The sequence below is a fragment of the Oncorhynchus mykiss genome, chromosome 3 (assembly GCF_013265735.2).
Source record: "Oncorhynchus mykiss isolate Arlee chromosome 3, USDA_OmykA_1.1, whole genome shotgun sequence".
NCBI lineage: Eukaryota > Metazoa > Chordata > Actinopteri > Salmoniformes > Salmonidae > Oncorhynchus > Oncorhynchus mykiss.
In genome coordinates this window covers 28,910,219-28,928,673 of record NC_048567.1, presented here as the reverse complement: position 1 = coordinate 28,928,673, position 18,455 = coordinate 28,910,219, and the positions used below count along the sequence as shown (strand labels likewise).

The 18,455-nt window shown below is 40.3% G+C and overlaps 1 protein-coding gene across 2 annotated transcripts in view; it reads left to right on the top strand.

Annotated features, from left to right (window-relative positions):
- Positions 1 to 7,149: 7,149 nt before the first annotated feature.
- The window catches only part of rspo1 (R-spondin 1), a 30,105-nt gene continuing 18,799 nt past the window's right edge, over positions 7,150 to 18,455 (top strand). For both annotated transcript variants that reach the window (XM_036973744.1, XM_021595405.2), the window contains exon 1: positions 7,150 to 7,640. The gene's annotated coding sequence lies outside the window, so the exon portion shown is untranslated. The remainder of the gene's footprint in view (positions 7,641 to 18,455) is intronic.

Here is an 18,455-nt window from a genome sequence, read left to right as displayed (position 1 = left end):
GATCTGTGAGCTGCTCTGACAGCTGGTGCTTAAAGTTAGTGAGGGAGATATGAGTCTCCAGCTTTAGTGATTTTTGCAGTTCGTTCCAGTCATTGGCAGCAGAGAACTGGAAGAAAAGGCGGCCAAAGGAGGAATTGGCTTTGGGGGTGACAAGTTAAATATACCTGCTGGAGCACGTGCTACGGGTGGGTGCTGCTATGGTGACCATTGAACTGAGATAAGGCGGGGCTTTACCTAGGAAAGACTTGTAGATGACCTGGAGCCAGTGGGTTTGGCGACAGTACAAATTATTACAGAATTGTATATTTTGCATGTAAACTTGTTCGTCTACTACAGATTTGGAGAACTACATAATGAAAATGTATGCCTGTAAAGTAGAAACATAAAAAATGATATATACTCCAATGTACTACTATGATGATGACTATTATGATTATACTTAACAGTACATTTTTTAAACATTTGATATTAACAAGATCAGAGATGTACTGTATGTAACAAATCAAATCAAAATGTATTGGTTGCGTACACAGATTAGCAAATGTTAAAACAGGTGCAGCTAAATGCTTTTCTTTCTTGCTCCTACAGTGCAGTAATACAATAGCAATAGAATACAATATCGATACGCAAATAATTGAGAACATCCAAAACAAGCGAGAAATGCATCCCCTATATACAGTAAATATGTTTTACTAAAATTGCATTGGCCAATACAGTACAGTAATACATACCATTTATGGAGCAGAGACATTTATCCAAAGTGACAACAGTCCACACATTTTGGTATGTGACCCCAGTGGGAATCGAACCCGCAACTCTGGTGTTGCTAGTGACATGTTCTTATGAACTGAGCCACATACAGGACCACTATGACACATAAGAGTAATACAATACTGTAAATTACAATACACGATTCTACATCCGATTGCTTGCTCTCTGGGGTTTTAAGCTCGGTTTCTGTATAAACACTTGGTGACAACTGCTGATGTAAAAATGGCTTTATAAATACATTTGATTGATTGTATTGATTGATTAAAAAACAGGTGGAAAATGTATGATTACCATCCCCATGAGCAGACCACCCTCCTACAGGCCATCGATGAGGCATGAAATGATTTCAATCCAGACCTATGTTAGGCTTGGATTCGCCATGCCAAAAGGTTTTTCCCCAAGTGCATGAACAATGAGGATATTTACCGCAATTTCGATGAGAACCTAATGCCAAATGCTCAAGACATTCCCTATGAGCGTACCACCCTCCTCCAGGGTCCATTTTAATGGGTAGTGTAAGTCTATTGCCAAATGTGAAAACAGTGTAATGTACTGTAATTTACAGTACTGTAGCATACAACATTCAAAGGGCAATTTTTGCTATTGGATTAACTGGTTGCTAAAATAACTAGATTGAGAAGATATGATTATGTTGTGTTTTGGCGATTAACCAATGTACTCATTATATTTCACAGTATATTTTGGATCAATGCTCACTTACATTTTGGATCAATGGTTGTGTGGTGAAAGATGTCTACAAACAAAATGAATACACAATGAAAGGTTTTGAATGTAAGACTGGCTGTGTTACAAGTGTTACAAGTTTGGAGTTTTTACTAAGAGTTTAAAAAAATTCACCACATGCTTGTGAATATAGTACCAATGCGATTTATAAACTGTAAGTTGTCTCACATATTGTGGTTTGAGCTAGAGGAGACAGGGAACCTCTAGCCCAAAATTCACAGTTTACAAGGATCACTGCTCTGAAGAATCTCCAGGAATTGCTGTTTATGGCCCCCTGTTGGATTATGAGGAAATGGAAACTGTGTTGAGATTGATGTTAATTTAACATACACTGAGTGTACAAAACATTAAGAATACCTTCTCTTTCCATGACATAGACTGACCAGGTGAATCCAGGCGAAAGCTATGATCCCTTATTGATCTTACCTGTCAAATGTACTTCAATCACTGTATCAGGTATTCCCAAACTGGGGTACGCTCATTATAAATGTGATTCACATTTAAAATATATATATATATATATAAAATCATTTTTCAAACAGTACATTTATATTTTCCAACGGGGCTATTACATTTGTGTGAGTTTTTTTTCTGCCACAGTAGCCTCGTTTCACTGCCCAAAATAAAATATAACCATCTAGTGTTCAGTGAAATAACAACACAATGTCAAATACAGGTAGCCTAGTCAAATAATTAACATCCAATCACAGGAACCATTACTCTCTCGCCTTCACCTTCACTCTTGCGCAGAAATTTAGAAACAAAACATGACAATTTGAAAAATAATCCATGGGAGTTTTTGAGCGAGAATAAAGACCCATACTATTGTGGAGGACTTCATTCTTCCTTCTGCCGCGTATATGGCTGGGACAATACTGGGGAAAAGGACAAAAAAAACTATACAGACAATTCCTTCATCAAACAACATTGTTTCACGACGCATCAGTGACATGGCAGGAGATGTTTTGAAACAATTACAGCTTCGCATACAAGCCAGTGAATTCTATGAGTTACAGCTGGATGAGTCAACAGACGTGGCGGGCCTGGCACAGCTCCTGGTGTACGTCTGTTACTTTTATGGGGGGTCAAATAAGGAAGACATCCTCTTTTGCAAACCACTGGAAATCAGGACAACATGAGAGGATATTTTAAAGTACTGGACAGCTTTGTGACATCAAATGGGCATTGGTGATCAAGATGTGTTGGTATCTGTACTGATGGCGCAAAAGCCATGACAGGGAGACATAGTGGAGTGGTAACGCGCGTGCAAGCAGTTGCTCCCGACGCCACTTGGATACACTGCAGCATCCACCAAGAGGCTCTTGCTGCCAAGGGAATGGCTGACAGCTTGAAAGACATTTTGAACACTACAGTGAAAATCGTTAACTTTGTTAAAGCAAGGCCCCTGAACTCTCGTGTATTTTCTGCATTATACAATGATATGGGCAGCGACCATGTATCGTTTTTACAACATACAGAAGTACGCTGGTTATTAAGGGGCAAAGTATTCACCCGTTTTTTTTTTTAAATTGAGAGACAAGCTTAAAGTTGTCTTTACTGACCATCATTTTCACTTGTCAGACCGCTTGCAGGATGACGAGTTTCTCACACGACTGGCCTAACCGGGTGATGTTTTTTCTCGCCTGAATGATCTGAATCTAGGATTACAGGGACTCTCCGCAACTATATTCAATGTGTGGGACAAAATTTAGGCTATGATTAAGAATTTGGATCTCTTCTCTGTCTGCATTAACAAGGACAACACAAAGGTCTTTCCATCATTGTATGATTTTTTGTGTGCAAATGAACTCAAGCTTACGGACAATGTCAAATGGGATATAGCGAAGCACCTGAGTGAGCTGGGTGCGCAATTATGCAGGTACTTTCACAAAACAGACGACACAAACAACTAGATTCGTTATCCCTTTCATGCCCTGCCTCCAGTCCACTTACTGATATCTGAACAAGAGAGCCTCATCGAAATTGCAAGAAGTGGTTCTGTGAAAATGTTATTTAATCAGAAAACACTGCTAGAATTCTGGATAGGGCTGCACTCAGTTTCTTGCCTTGGAAAATCATGCTGTTAAGACACTGATGCCCTTTGCAACCACTTACCTATGTGAGAGTGAAGAGTTATTCACAATTTTTGATGAACAAATAAGGTTTTATATGTAAGATGGCTAAATAAAGAGCAAAAGTCTTGATTATTATTATATTGTTATTTGTGCCCTGGTCCTATAAAAGCTCTTTGTCACTTCCCACGAGCCGGGTTGTGATAAAAACTCACACTCATTCTTATGTTTAAGAAATGTATTGTATTGTGTGTGTGTGTGGCAGGCTTACAATGATGGCAAAAAACAACATTTGAGAGTGCGCTGACCCTGGTGCTAGTGGGGGTACGCAGCTGGAGGTTGAATGTTTGAATGGATACATACGGGTCTATAAAACGTTTGGGAACCACTGTTGTAGATGAAGGGGAGGAGACAGGTTAAAGAATAATTTTTAAGCCTTGAGACAATTGAGACATGGATTGTGTATGTGCCATTCAGAGGGTGAATGGGCAAGACAAAATATTTAAGTGCCTTTGAACGTGGTATAGTAGTACAGTAAGTGCCAGACACATTGGTTTGTGTCAAGAACTGCTGCAACGCTGCTGGGTTTTTCACGCTCAACAGTTACCCATGTTTATCAAGAATGGTCCACCACCCAAAGGACATCCAGCCAACTTAACACAACTGTGGGAAGCATTGGAGTCAACATGGGGGTAGGGAGGGCAACTCAATATTTGGAAGGTGTTCTTAATGTTTTCTACACAATGTATACTGTCAGTGCCGAAGCTTATTAAGCTTGTCATTTCTTCTTCGCTTGTCATTTCTCTCTATCTTCTCTCACTCTCATCCTCTTAATCTATTGGGACAAATACTCTGATTGATTTGATGGGTATCTAAACATTCTGCAACACTTAAGCAAGAGAAACAAGTGTGCTAACTATTATTCATCATTGGGAAAGAGAGAGAGTGAGAGAGATTGATGGAACTATGAGTTTCCTATTACTAAACAACACTTTAAACATGATCATTCCATGTCATGCAAGATTGGTTTATATGAGGCCAGTTCTGGTGTAAATCATACATAATCTCTTTTAGGTTGATTGGTGGGCCAAAACTCATTAGAAAACTTTCCTGCTCCTTATTAGTGAATAGCACGCACTCTCAACCTTGCCCCTCTGTTAAATGGAGAGGTGGTAGGAAGGAAATATGTGGGGAGCGTTAAGAGATACATGACCGAAGTACACCATATTAGTTGAAAAAGTCCCAGGGTTTTAGAGGTAGATATAATATTTGCAACTTTTCTGTTGAAATTGTGTTTATTTTGCTCTCTGACTGGATAGATTATTGTTCATGGCAATAAGTGCAACATTTTGGGAACTCATTGGCTTATTCAACAACTTGCCATGACTCCAGGACCACTTTCCCTACTAGTCTACACAGCATAGCCTACATTTAATAATGCCCCTTCTGTCACAGTTCTATAATCTTATGCAAAACAGGTGGTTTTAAATAAGTTATTGAACATTAGAAAAGGTAGTACTTTTATACCATATTATAGAGGGCATATAATTTGAATTGTATTTTATTTTACTTATTTATTTAACTAGGCAAGTCAGTTAAGAACAAATTCTTATTTACAACGATGGCCTGAACCGGCCAAACCCGGACGACGCTGTGCCAATTGTGTGCCGCACTATGGGACTCCTAATCACAGACAGGCTATCAATTGAGACAAATGAACTAACCTTGCTCTTCGAAGTCATACTGTATGTCCGAGTCATGCCCATGTAACAGTTTCTTCCATCCTTCTCATTGCCTTTCTTTTCTACCTGAAGACAAGGACAGTTCTTTTAAAATAATGATTGGCAATCAGTGGTGTAAAGTACTTACGTAAAAATACTTTAAGGTACTACTTAAGTCGTTTTTTTGTGGCATCTGTACCTTACTTTACTATTTATATGTTTGACTACTTTTACTTTTACTCCACTACATTCCTAAAGAAAATAATGTACTTTTTACTCCATACATTTTTTCTGACACCCAAAAGTACTCGTTACATTTCAAGACAAGAAATTTGTCAAATTCACACACTTATCAAGAGAAGGTCCCTGGTCATCCCTACTACCTCTGATCTGGCAGACTCCGTGAACACAAACGCTTAGTATGTAAATAACGTCTGAGTGTTGGAGTGTGCCCCTGGCTATCCTTAAATGAAATAAAACAAGAATATCGTGCCATCTGGTTTGCTTAATATAAGGAATGTGAAATGATTTATAATTTTACTTTTGATAGTTAAGTATATGTTGGCAATTACATTTACTTTTGATACTTAAGTATATTTAAAACCTAATACTTTTAGACTCAAGTACTTGTTTTACTCAAGTAGTATTATACTGGGTGACTTTCACTTTTACTAGTCATTTTCTATTAAGGTATCTTTACTTTTACTCACGTATGACAATTGGGTACTTTTTCCAACACTGTTGGCAATCAATATTACTTTAGCAAAACTGGACACTTCAAAAGAATCAAACATACTTAGATTAGCTTGGCATTTTTCACCTTGTTCGCACATGGCGCCAAAACGCCCAGTTCTCGTGGCAAGCACCTGTCAAGGACAGTTAAGTGTTATCAGCCACTGCAAATAAAATGACAGATGCACAACTACCATGGACGATATATTTTGGCTACTATCCTAGATAATAAGAGAAAGGTAGCACTTTTGGTAAATTACAACTTTTGTATCCTGTATAGCCTTTGGCTATGAGTAGAAAACGTTGCCCCTCAAATTCATCCAGTATGTACTCTAGGATGATAGCATGGTAATGGCATAGCCTAGCTAGTAACCAAACGTTGTTACCTCAAGTCAATACTATTTCATTTAACAATTCAAATTGGCAGTTAATATTAGCCTACCACAAATATGGCCAATTCTAAAAAAGAAACCACAAATATGGCCAAGTCTAAAAAAAGAACATTAGAAAAAATAAACGAACAGCTAACTCAACATTTGAATGGTGATTTCGATTTGGGCATAGTCTACATTTCTTTTGCATTTTTTGCACCGTTCTTACCCTGCGCCAAAACTGCACCTTGACGCGCTGGCAGAAAACAGACGTCTAGGAGATATATAAATGATCAAATGTATTCAATAGTCTTATTAGTGTAGGTCTAGTTGTCAGTAAAAATGACTAGGCCTGTGCACAGCCACTAAGGACTATGTATTTAAAAGTAAAGTCAAAATATATTATATTTTTAGGAATGAAAATATTATCGTTATAAAATTCGTTTGGCCCGTAAAATAAGATTGTATCCAATCGGTTGTCGGAATATGCCTAATTTAAATGTCTCACTTTAAACGTAAACCAATCCAGCTGGGCAAGGCTTGATGGCCGAACATTACGGATATTTTTTTCGTGCTTCATTACAACACAGATTAGCACTAATGGGATTTTCCAAGATTTGATGACATTAACAAACAGTACACTCCAATTGAGTTCCACCTCTGGTTTTTAGTCTCGCAGTCTGTGAGTTTGAGGGGTGGGGCCAACTCAACTTCATGCATGCGGAGACTCCGGCAATAGATGGGGTTGGACGCAAATAACCCAGGATTATGACTGACTTGTCTGAGTTGGAAGGTTTCCGACGCTTAAAAGTGGATTTATGTGGAAATTGCATTAAGAGAGTGACTTACTATCAAGAGCCTTCTTATAAATAACTGCGCTGACTGAAAGAAATAGCAAAATACATACAAACATTTTTCAGTGGATTGCATTTGAAAGATTACTTTCTCATTTTATTTGAAATGAGTTGCAGATTTTTGAATTGCCATAAATAATGCACATGGAGAGTCCAAATGTTTGATGGCAACATAAATTGCCAACTGATAAAATACAACAAAGGGAATGATTTGTCTCTCTATAATGATGATGGATCTCTTTCCCATCTCATGTGGAGGTGTCATGTAGGAGGAGTTCTTTGAAACCAAACAAGTTACGAATTTTCCCTTATAAAATAGGAAATTGAGACCCGACACCTCACTGGATCTCACCATAAGAGGTTCGCAATGCACAGGTAGGTGGAATATTCCAAGATGTTATTCCGCTGTGTATTCTGTATGACTGGATACTGATAATGCATTTTGGAATAGTTTAGATCTCTGTAATTATGGGAAATATTATGGGATCTCTAAGTAATATGGGAAATCAATTATATCATCATCTAAATTACATATTTATTAGGCTAGCCTATTAGCTTACTATGGCTTAATTAGCTTTTAATTAATGATGAATAATAGGCCTTCCTCTAATAAACAACCCTCATTTAAATGTCAAAATGAAAGTATTTTTGAAGTGTTATTATTATTATGTTTTTTTTCATTATGGCAATCATTTTAGTATTCAACTTTTTAAATGTCAGTGACATTGAATTTGATCTTGTTTTATTTTGTTTGCCGTTATTATGTAGAACCAGGTCAGGTGTAAGGAAAAATAGTGTTTGTCTGAACAATATATTTTATGTTATTAACACTCAAAAATGCATTTTCGAAAGAGGAATCATCTAATTTTCAGTAACCTATGTGCATGAGGAACCTCATGATGTTTAATAAAATAGATTTCTCACTTTTTCTGGAAAGAAATCTGAAATTTGAGACATCCTAAATGCCTCCGTTTGTATCCATTAGGGGTGCCCTGATTGTATGGAGGCATGCTTTTGGTTCTGCTGGTCGCTATTCAAGCATATTTAGGGAATAGAGTGCGCAGAAATTGAGCATTTATTTTGGCACTCCGATGTGGCAGCAGCAATTTGGCAGTTAATTAAAACAGCACTGGCCTCTTTTATCTCCCTCTCTCCTTCTTGCTCTCCTCATTCTCCCTCTCTTTCTTTCTCTCCGTTTTTCTGTATCTGTCTGTCTCTGTCTGCTTCTCCACCAGTCTTACATAAACACTGACCCCTTGAGTTCCGCTTCAAAGAGAGAGTGATAGGAAAGGTGGGAGACAGACAATTGGAGACTGAGATTATGGTAGAGAGAGATGCTGGAGTGGACTGGGGCAGGTGGAGATCTCCAATAGATTTTCTTTTCTCCTCAGAAGACCATTGTAGGCAGCTGAAAGTCAGCATGGTGTGCTAGCATGTGCAGCATGCAGACACACAGTGCAGCTAACCCTGACTGCTGGCGCCCCATAGACTATGAGTGCGTTTGAAAGGGCAGGGTGGTGCTGGTAACACAGAGGAATTCTCCTCCTTGTAGATCTCAGTGGGAGCTACCAGACAAGGAGTTGGAGGAGGAAGTAAGGAAGGAAGGAAGGAGAGAGATCTACTGTACTGTACAGAGCAGGCAGTCCTGTAGTGTTATAGTCAACATCTGTAGCACATTTTACCCAGCTTTCCCTGTACAGGAAGTGATTACCCAAATGGGCTGTGGAGGCTCCTGAAGCATTCCAGTGGCAGAGCCAGGTGTTTTTCAGCACACGTGCACATGCAAATGCCCTGCATGGTGCTACTACTACCTGCTGCTTTAGATTAGAGAGTGTTGATGGTGCTGAGCAGTCTTTCGGGTCTAGAACATGAAGGAGAGTGACTACTGATAACGCTTTCCTACCACCTACAGTTGAAGTCAGAATGTTACATACACTTAGGTTGGAGTCATTAAAACTCGTTTTTCAACCACTCCAAAAATTTCTTGTTAACAAATTATAGTTTTGGCAAGTCAGTTAAGACATCTACTTTGTGCATGACACAAGCAATTTTTCCAACAATTGTGTACAGACAGATTATTTCACTTATAATTCACTCTATCACAATTACAGTGGGTTAGAAGTTTACATACACTAAATTGACTGTGCCTTTAAATAGCTTGGAAAATTCCAGAAAATTATGTAATGGCTTTAGAAGCTTCTGATAGGCTAATTGACACCATTTGAGGTAATTGGAGGTGTACCTGTGGATGTATTTCAAGGCCTACCTTCAAACTCAGTTCCTCTTTGCTTGACATCATGGGAAAATCAAAAGAAATCAGCCAAGACCTCCACAAGTCTTGCTGGCAATTTTTAAACACCTGAAGGTACCATGTTCATCTGTACAAACAATAGTACGCAAGTATAAATACCATGGGACCACGCAGCCGTCATGCCGCTCAGGAAGGAGACGCGTTCTGTCTCCTAGAGATTAACATACTTTGGTGCGAAAAGGGCAAATCATTCCCAAAACAACAGCAAAGGACCTTGCGAAGATGCTGGAGGAAACAGGTACAAAAGTATCTATATCCACAGTAAAACGAGTCCTATATTGACATAACCTGAAAGGCCGCTCAGCTAGGAAGAAGCCACTGCTCCAAAACTGCCATAAAAAAGCCAGACTACGGTTTGCAACTGCACATGAGGACAAAGATCGTATTTTTTGGAGAAATGTCCTCTGATCTGATGAAACAAAAATAGAACTGTTTGGCCATAATGACCATCATTATGTTTGGAGGAAAAAGGGGGATGCTGGCAAGCCGAAGAACACCATCCCAACTGTGAAGCACGGGGGTGGCAGCATCATGTTGTGGGGGTGCTTTGCTGCAGGAGGGACTGGTGCACTTCACAAAATAGATGGCATCATGAGGGAGGAAAATTATATGAATATATTGAAGCAACATCTCAAGACATCAGTCAGGAAGTTAAAGCTTGGTCACAAATGGGTCTTCCAAATAGACAATGACCCCAAGCATACTTCCAAAGTTGAAGCAAAATGCCTTAAGGACAACAAAGTCAAGGTATTGGAGTGGTCATCACAAAGCCCTGACCTCAATCCTACAGAAAATGTGTGGGCAGAACAGAAAAAGTGTGTGCGAGCAAGGAGGCCTTACAAACCTGACCACAAACCTGTTACACCAGCTCTGTCAGGAGGAATTGGCCAAAATTCACCCAATTTATTTTGGGAAGCTTGTGGAAGGCTACCCAAAATGTTTGACGCAAGTTAAACAATTTCAAGGCAATGCTACCAAATACTAATTGAGTGTATGTAAACTTCTGACCCACTGGGATGAAATAAATAAAAGCTTAAATAAATAATTCTCTCTACTATTATTCTGACATTTAACATTCTTAAAATAAAGTGGTTATCCTAACTGACCTAAAACAGGGCATTTTTACTAGGATTAAATGTCAAGAATTGTGAAAAACTGAGTTTAAATGTATTTGGCTAAGGTGTATGTAAACTTCCGACTTCAACTGTATATCCTCACTATCATTGCTTCTCTCCCTCTCTTACTTTCTAACTACTCTCCACACTCACTCACTCACTCACTCACTCACTCACTCACTCACTCACTCACTCACTCACTCACTCTCTAAATTAATTTAAAAGGGATTTTCTGGCATGGGAAACATATGTTTACATTGCCAAAGCAAGTAAACATATAATTTCCACGTTTTGTCACCAAAGCCCCACATACCACCCACCACTGTGACCTCTATGCTCTCGTTGGCTGGCCCTTGCTAGATATTCATCGCCAAACACACTGGCTCCAGGTCATCTATAAGTCTTTGCTAGGTAAAGCTCCACCTTATCTCAGTTCACTGGTCACCATATCAACCCACACCCGTAGCACACGCTCCAGCAGGTATATCTCACTGGTCATCCCCAAAGCCAACACCTACCTTGGCCTCCTTTCCTTCCAGTTCTCTGCTGCCAATGACTTTAACCAATTGCAAATATCGCTGAAGTTGGAGACTTATATCTCCCTCACTAACTTTAAGCATCAGCTATCTGAGCAGCTTACCGATCGCTGCACCTGTACACAGCTCATCTGTAAATAGCCCATACAACTACCTACTTCATCCTCATATTGTTTTTATTAACTTTTTTTGTTGCTCTTTTGCACACAAGTATTTCTACTTGCACATCATCTGCACATCTATCACTCTAGTGTTAATTTTCTAAATTGTAATTACTTCGCTACTATGGCCTATTTATTTCCTTACCTCCTTACTCCATTTGCACACACTGTATATAGATTTTTCTATTGTGTTATTGACTGTACTTTTGTTTATCCCACGTGTAACTCTTTCAATTCTGTCTCAGAGCTCTACGGACTATTCCTTCGACCTCATGGCTTGGTTTTTGCTCTGACATACACTGTCAACTGTGGGACCTTATATAGAGAGGTGTGTGCCTTTCCAAATCATGTCCAATCAATTGAATTTACCACAGGTGGACTTCAAGTTGTATAAACATCTCAAGTATGATAAATGGAAACAGGATGCACCTGAGCTCAATTTCAAGTCTCATAGCAAAGTGTCTGAATACTTACGTAAGTAACGTATTTCTGTTTTTTGTTTTTAATAAATTTGCTAAAAACCTGTTTCACTTTGTCATTATGGGGCATTATGGGTAGATTGCTGAGGAAATTGTTTTTTAAATCAATTTTAGAATAAGGCTGTAATGTAACAAAATGTTGATAAAGTCAAGGCGTCTGAATACTTTCCGAAGGCACTGTATGTGTCTCTAATATGGCCATACATTTGACAGGAGGTTAGGAAGTTTCCACCTCATTTTGTGGGCAGTGTGCACATTGCATGTCTTCTCTTGAATGCCAGGTCTGCCAATGGCAGCTTCTCTCAATAGCAAGGCTATGCTCACTGAGTCTGTACATAGTCAATGCTTTCCTCAATTTTGGGTCAGTCACAGTGGTCAGCTATTCTGCCACTTTGTACTCTCTGTTTAGGTCCAAATAGCATTCCAGTTTGCTTTGCTTTTTGGTCAATTCTTTCCAATGTGTCAAGTAATTAAAATGTTTTATTTTTCATGGTTCGGTTGGGTCTAATTGTGTTGCTGTCCTGGGGCTCTGTGGGGTCTGTTTGTATTTGTGAACAGTACCAGCTTGCTTGGGAGACACTTCTCTAGGTTCATCTCTCTGTAGGTGATGGCTTTGTTATGGAAGGTTTGGGAATCGCTTCCTTTTAGGTGGTTGTAGAATGTAACAGCTCTTTTCTGGATTTTGATAATTAGCGGGTATTGGCCTAATTCAAATGTTATGTTAGTTTTGATGGTGTGGTGTAGAAGGCCCTTCTTGCCTGGTGTTTCAGATCGTTCACATGTTTGTGGAAGTTACCTGTGGTGCTAATGTTTAGATCAAGGTAAGTATATTATTTTGTGTGTTCTATGGCAACGTTGTCTAGATGGAATGTGTATTTGTTGTCCTGGCAAGTGGACCTTTTTTGGAACACCATTATTTTTATCTTACTGAGATTTACTGTCAGGGGCCAGGTCTGACAGAATCTGTGTAGAGCTTCTATGTGCTGCTGCGGCCCCGCTTGGTTGGGGACAGAAGCACCAGATCATTAGCAAACAGTGGACTTTCTCTCTCTCTCTCTCTCTCTCTCTCTCTCTCTCTCTCTCTCTCTCTCTCTCTCTCTCTCTCTCTCTCTCTGTTTATGCTGGACTGTTGTCTCGAAGGCAGCTGGCCATTGTGTTTGTCTCCCCTACCATCGACCTGTGGGCGGGTTTGGCTAATGCGACTGGAGCTTACAGCTCGGAGGCAGAGATGGGAGTATAATAAAATAAAAGTAAATCAAACATTGATGTACTGTATGCCTGGGTGAAAGTGCACATAACCTCCCTGTTTCTTCGCTGCCTGCAGTTGTTGAACCAAATAATCTGGATCTGAATCCAAAGAAAATAAAAAAGGCTCAGTTAAAAGCCCTTACACTGGAGCCAATCTCTCCATTCGGTGCCTATGTGGCAGGCACCACCTAGCAGTAATTTCATTATATTACAAAAATAGGAGGTGTGTTGGAGTCCATAAGTAGCACCAGAGCAGGCTCTGTAGGCTGCCACAGTTTTTAGGTGTTTCCCTGTGTCTGTGTGGAAGCAGAGGAAAGCAAAGGCAGCTTGTGGGGCGGACCGGGCCTGAAATTTGGGAGTGGAACGAAACGCTTGTGTGTACTCTTACTTTATTCAGTGCTTTAACACAGGTTGTGTTTATCGCCTGTTTACTGCTCGGCTCTTTTTCATTGGCTCACTCACACTTGCTGCTGATTGCAACTGCCAGAGTTATCTTTCCCTCATAAAGTAGTGTCTAGTGTTCTGGGTTTAAAGGTGCACTATGTAGAAATCTCTCTGCCATTTCCTTGTTGGTAAAATTCGAATAGTTCACCTAATTCCAGTTAATGTGACAAAATAAGCAAGTGTACAGGATCATTGTACCATCTAAACCGCTGTGAAATCTATTTTCCGTAACCAAAATTATTGTATTTTCAGCTATCTGAAGTAAAAGATGCATAAGCGAAACTTAAGAACAGGAAGCATAGAAATGACGCACATAGAACAGTTCCACCGCTTCTTAGACTTGCTTTTAATGAGAATGATAGCTAGAACTCATATTTCTATGTGAATTTGGTTGGGTAGCCCAAAGAGTTACATATTGCAGCTTTAAAATGGAAAAATATGATAGAGAGCTAAAGACAGCTTTTTAAAATATTGTTGGATTTAGGTGCAGTTTTTAGGGAGTTTTATTTACATAGAAGTTGACAGTGGAGATGGCTGTTTTGGCTTAATGACACTACAGTATAAGCAGTGCTTGATTTAGGCAGGAGATCACCGGAACTTAGTACCGGCACCTCTGATTTTCTATTGCTTGAGTTCTTGCACCTGTTACAGAATAATATTATTAGCTCAAAAGTATTGCTGAGTTCCTGAACCTAATTCAGTCCAAGTCAAACACTGAGCATAAGTATGTGTCTGATTTTAGGACCCCAAAAATGTACAGTGTTCTGGGAGTCACAATCAGAACATTGGTTTTGGCTAACCATAATAATCAGGACTATTTGAATGTACTTTTGGTCTCTTGAATGTCGTTGAATTAACTTAATTTACATTATGCAATAGAGTATGGTACAGTGTCACTCCATTACTGCTTTACTGAGCTCACATTTTCTTGTACTACTCCTACCACATCAGCCAGTGAATTAGGCCTCTGAGATCTAGATGACGTTATTTTGACAGGTTCATCGGTAGGCTAGGTTTCTGACTCTGAGCTCTGTGTAGTGGCACTTTGTCAGTTTCGAAAAATTCCCAGAGGGCGGGAGTTCCCTTTCACTGGAGCCTGCCTGATTTAATAATTGATTCATCAAAAGGACTTACAAAGCAGGGCAATTGAATCTCCTGACTATTTGATGAGGGAGTTCAGTTCCATTCAGATGAATGGAGCCGGCTGTGAAGAAGGGGACACAGTGCTTGTGTCTGTTTAATGGATGAGGGAACCGAGACAGAGCACATAGAAAACTGTCAAGAAATGGCACTGTGGCCCCAGAGTAGCTCAGTGAGATGTTCCTCATATCCAGAGGACAGGTCAGCTGTCAATGTGGAAGGATGACTCTCATGTTGTCATGTTGTGTGTTTTGTGTCCATCTTGCTCCTCATCTGTTTTACTGTCTTATCACTCTACGCATTTTCAACCATCTTTCGTCCTCATATCTCTCTCGCTCTCTCACACGCTGCACTCTCTCTCGTTATCTCTCTCTCTCTCCTCTCTAGCACCCCTTCTCTCTCTCTATCTGAGTATCAGTGGCCACGCCGTAATATCAAGGTAGGATACGGATGGATGGGACAGAGTGTGCTTCATTGGCGGGTAGTAAAGTGTTGTAGGTGGAGTGCGGTGTGAAACATCTCTTAAATGGCTCAGCACCTGGTCTGGACGTGTTGTTCTAGGTTGTTCATTCCCCTGGTCCAGGACATGTCTTGCTCTCCAAGCATCCCTCTCAATTAACAAACCTTATCGTTTTTGGCTCTTGACGGTAAATATAGGGGTAGGTGTTGAAGAAATGTCTCTAATATTCACCTCAAAAGGCAAATAAACCCGGGCAGCAGCAGAGGAGAAAGCTCGGGTGCGGGTGGGTGTGCGGGTGTTTTTGGAGATCATTTAAAAAATGTTTTAAATCCTTAAGCTGGTTAACTGAGATCTTTGACATGGCTTGGCAAGGCTGGTCTGCCTAAAGGAGTATTTAGGGTGTCAAACTGTTTGTCCGTATGCATGTGGACCACAGTATGCGCAATTGCCTTCATACTGTGTGCTGTTGTGGTGTGTTAGTGTGTGTGCCTGTTGTTGTTCTGTTTCAGCTTCTTTACTGTGTGTGTGTTTGAAGTTTGACGTTTTATTAGTCATATGTACAGGATACACATGGTATACGCCATCCAACGAAATCCTTACTTGCAGGTTCCTTCTCGAAAATGCAACATCAATAAGAACTAATAAAATATGAGAATATGAACATAAAGTAAATGGCTCAGTAGAATATAATACATATTTTAGCATAAGTATAATTACAAGAGGGCACAATTTACAGTCCAATATTGGGGAGCAAGTATTTAAATTGTGCAGTATATAGCAATCATAATAAGGGTCTGGTAGCAGCAGTTGTGATGTGTGTGTGTGTATAGCATGAATGTGTGTGTTTGTGTGTGTGTGTGACTTCTTCACATACTAACTCGCCGCAACAGAGGGACTCAGTCAGCGGCCCTTAATCTCAGAGACTCCCCTCGGAGAGACACTCTTATTCATCATGATGGACGAGACCCCTTAATTAAATACTGTCCCTGCTCACATTAATATTGTTTTACAATAGCAAGACATTTTTACACAAATGGGCTCACTGGGGAGGGGCTGTCTGGTCGATCTCAGCCACACTGGCTATCAATCTGGATTCATGTTCTACCGTGTAGTTCAAATCAAATCCAATGTTATTTGTCACATACACGTGGTTAGCAGATGTTCATGCGAGTGTAGCGAAGTGCTTGTGCTTCTAGTTCCGACCGTGCAGTAATATCTAACAAGTAATCTAACAATTTCACAACAACTACCTTATACACACAAGTGTAAAGGAATGAATAAGAATATGTACATAAAAATATATGGATGAGCGATGGCCGAACGACATAGGCAAGATGCAGTAGATGGTACAGCGTACAGTATATACATATGAGATGAGTAATGTAGGGTATGTAAACATTATATAAAGTGTCATTGTTTAAAGTGGCTAGTGATACATTTATTACATCCAATTTTTATTATTAAAGTGGCTCGAAATGAGTCAGTTTGTTGTCAGCAGCCACTCAATGTTAGTGGTGGCTGTTTAGCAGTCTGATGGCATTGAAATAGAAGCTGTTTTTCAGTCTCTCGGTCCCAGGTTTGATGCACCTGTACACGATCTCGCCTTCTGGATGATAGCGGTGTGAACAGGCAGTGGCTCGGGTGGTTGTTGTCCTTGATGATCTTTTTCGCGTTCCTGTGACATCGGGTGGTGTAGGTGTCCTGGAGGGCAGGTAGTTTGCCCCCGGTGATGCGTTGTGCAGGCCTAACTACCCTCTGGAGAGCCTTACGGTTGTGGGTGGAGAAGTTGCCGTACCAGGCGGTGATACAGCCCGACAGGATGCTCTCGATTGTGCATCTGTAAAAGGTTGTGAGTGTTTTTGGTGACAAGCTGAATTTCATCAGCCTCCTGAGGTTGAAGAGGCGCTGCTGCGCCTTCTTCACCACACTGTCTGTGTGGGTGGACCATTTCAGTTTGTCCGTGATGTGTACGTCAAGGAACATAAAACTTTCCGCCTTCTCCACTACTGTCCCGTCAATGTGGTTAGGAGGCTCCTTTGTTTTGTTGACATTGGGTGTGAGGTTACTTTCCCGACACCACACTCCGAGGGCCCTCACCTCCTCCCTGTAGGCCGTCTCGTTGTTGGTAATCAAGCCTACCACTGTAATGTCGTCTGCAAACTTGATGATTGAGTTGGAGGCGTGCCTGGGCACGCAATCATGGGTGAGCAGGGAGTACAGGAAAGGGCTGAGAACGCACCCTTGTGGGGCCCCAGTGTTGAGGATCAGCAGGGTGGAGATGTTGTTTCCTACCCTCACCACCTGGGGGTGGCCCGTCAGGAAGTCCAGGACCCAGTTGCATTAATGCCACATGGATGTATGGTTTGTCATTTTTCATTCCAGTCCTCCTTAGTTTATTAAGGCAGGGTAGCCTAGTGGTTAGAGCGTTGGACTAGTAACCGGGAGGTTGCAAGTTCAAACCCCTGAGCTGACAAGGTACAAATCTGTCGTTCTACCCCTGAACAGGCAGTTAACCCACTGTTCCTAGGCTGTCATTGAAAATAAGAATTTGTTCATAACTGACTTGCATAGTTAAATAAAGGTAATAAAAAAAATTACAGAGTTCACTGGATTACACTCTGTGTTTTAATTTATCTGGATTCTTTGCACAGCCACTTGAGATTAGGGTCAGAATTGGAGGCTAAACTGCCTGGCGGGGTTGTGGGAGTAATGTAAGATCTAGCTGGGATTCTTGCAGGTTTGATTCAAACTTTCTTTAGGGACACTATAGTGCGTTTTAGGGATATTATAGGTCATTATAGAATGTTAAATGGTGTCTGCACTTCCTGATTTGGCCTCGTTTTCGATTTGGTTCATTAAGAAATGCTAGCGGCCATGACTGAAGTTGGTTTTGTGGTGTGGATTGATGTGCATGTCTCGTGTTTGTTTGCAGGTGGGAAGAGATAGCTCAATTATTTTGACAATTAGCTTCAGTTGGCTGGTGTGAAACTGTGGCAAAGTTGGCTTGACTTTGAATAGCCTATCTCTGAGGCTATTTAGGGGCCGTCAATAAATTACAATAAATTACACAATGTAAATGAGACAATATTTTCATGTTGCACACCTTTTTTGTTTTTTCATTAAATGCTTTCATTATTTGTATATTAATTTGTATATGGAATTTTTACATTTTGTCCTATGTACACTTTGTAATTTACCCTATTGTCCCTAACTAGCCCCATAGGGATATCCAAAGTCAACCATGCAGCTAGCTGCACTCCGAATTGATGATTGTGCTGCCAGCTGACGGCATGTGA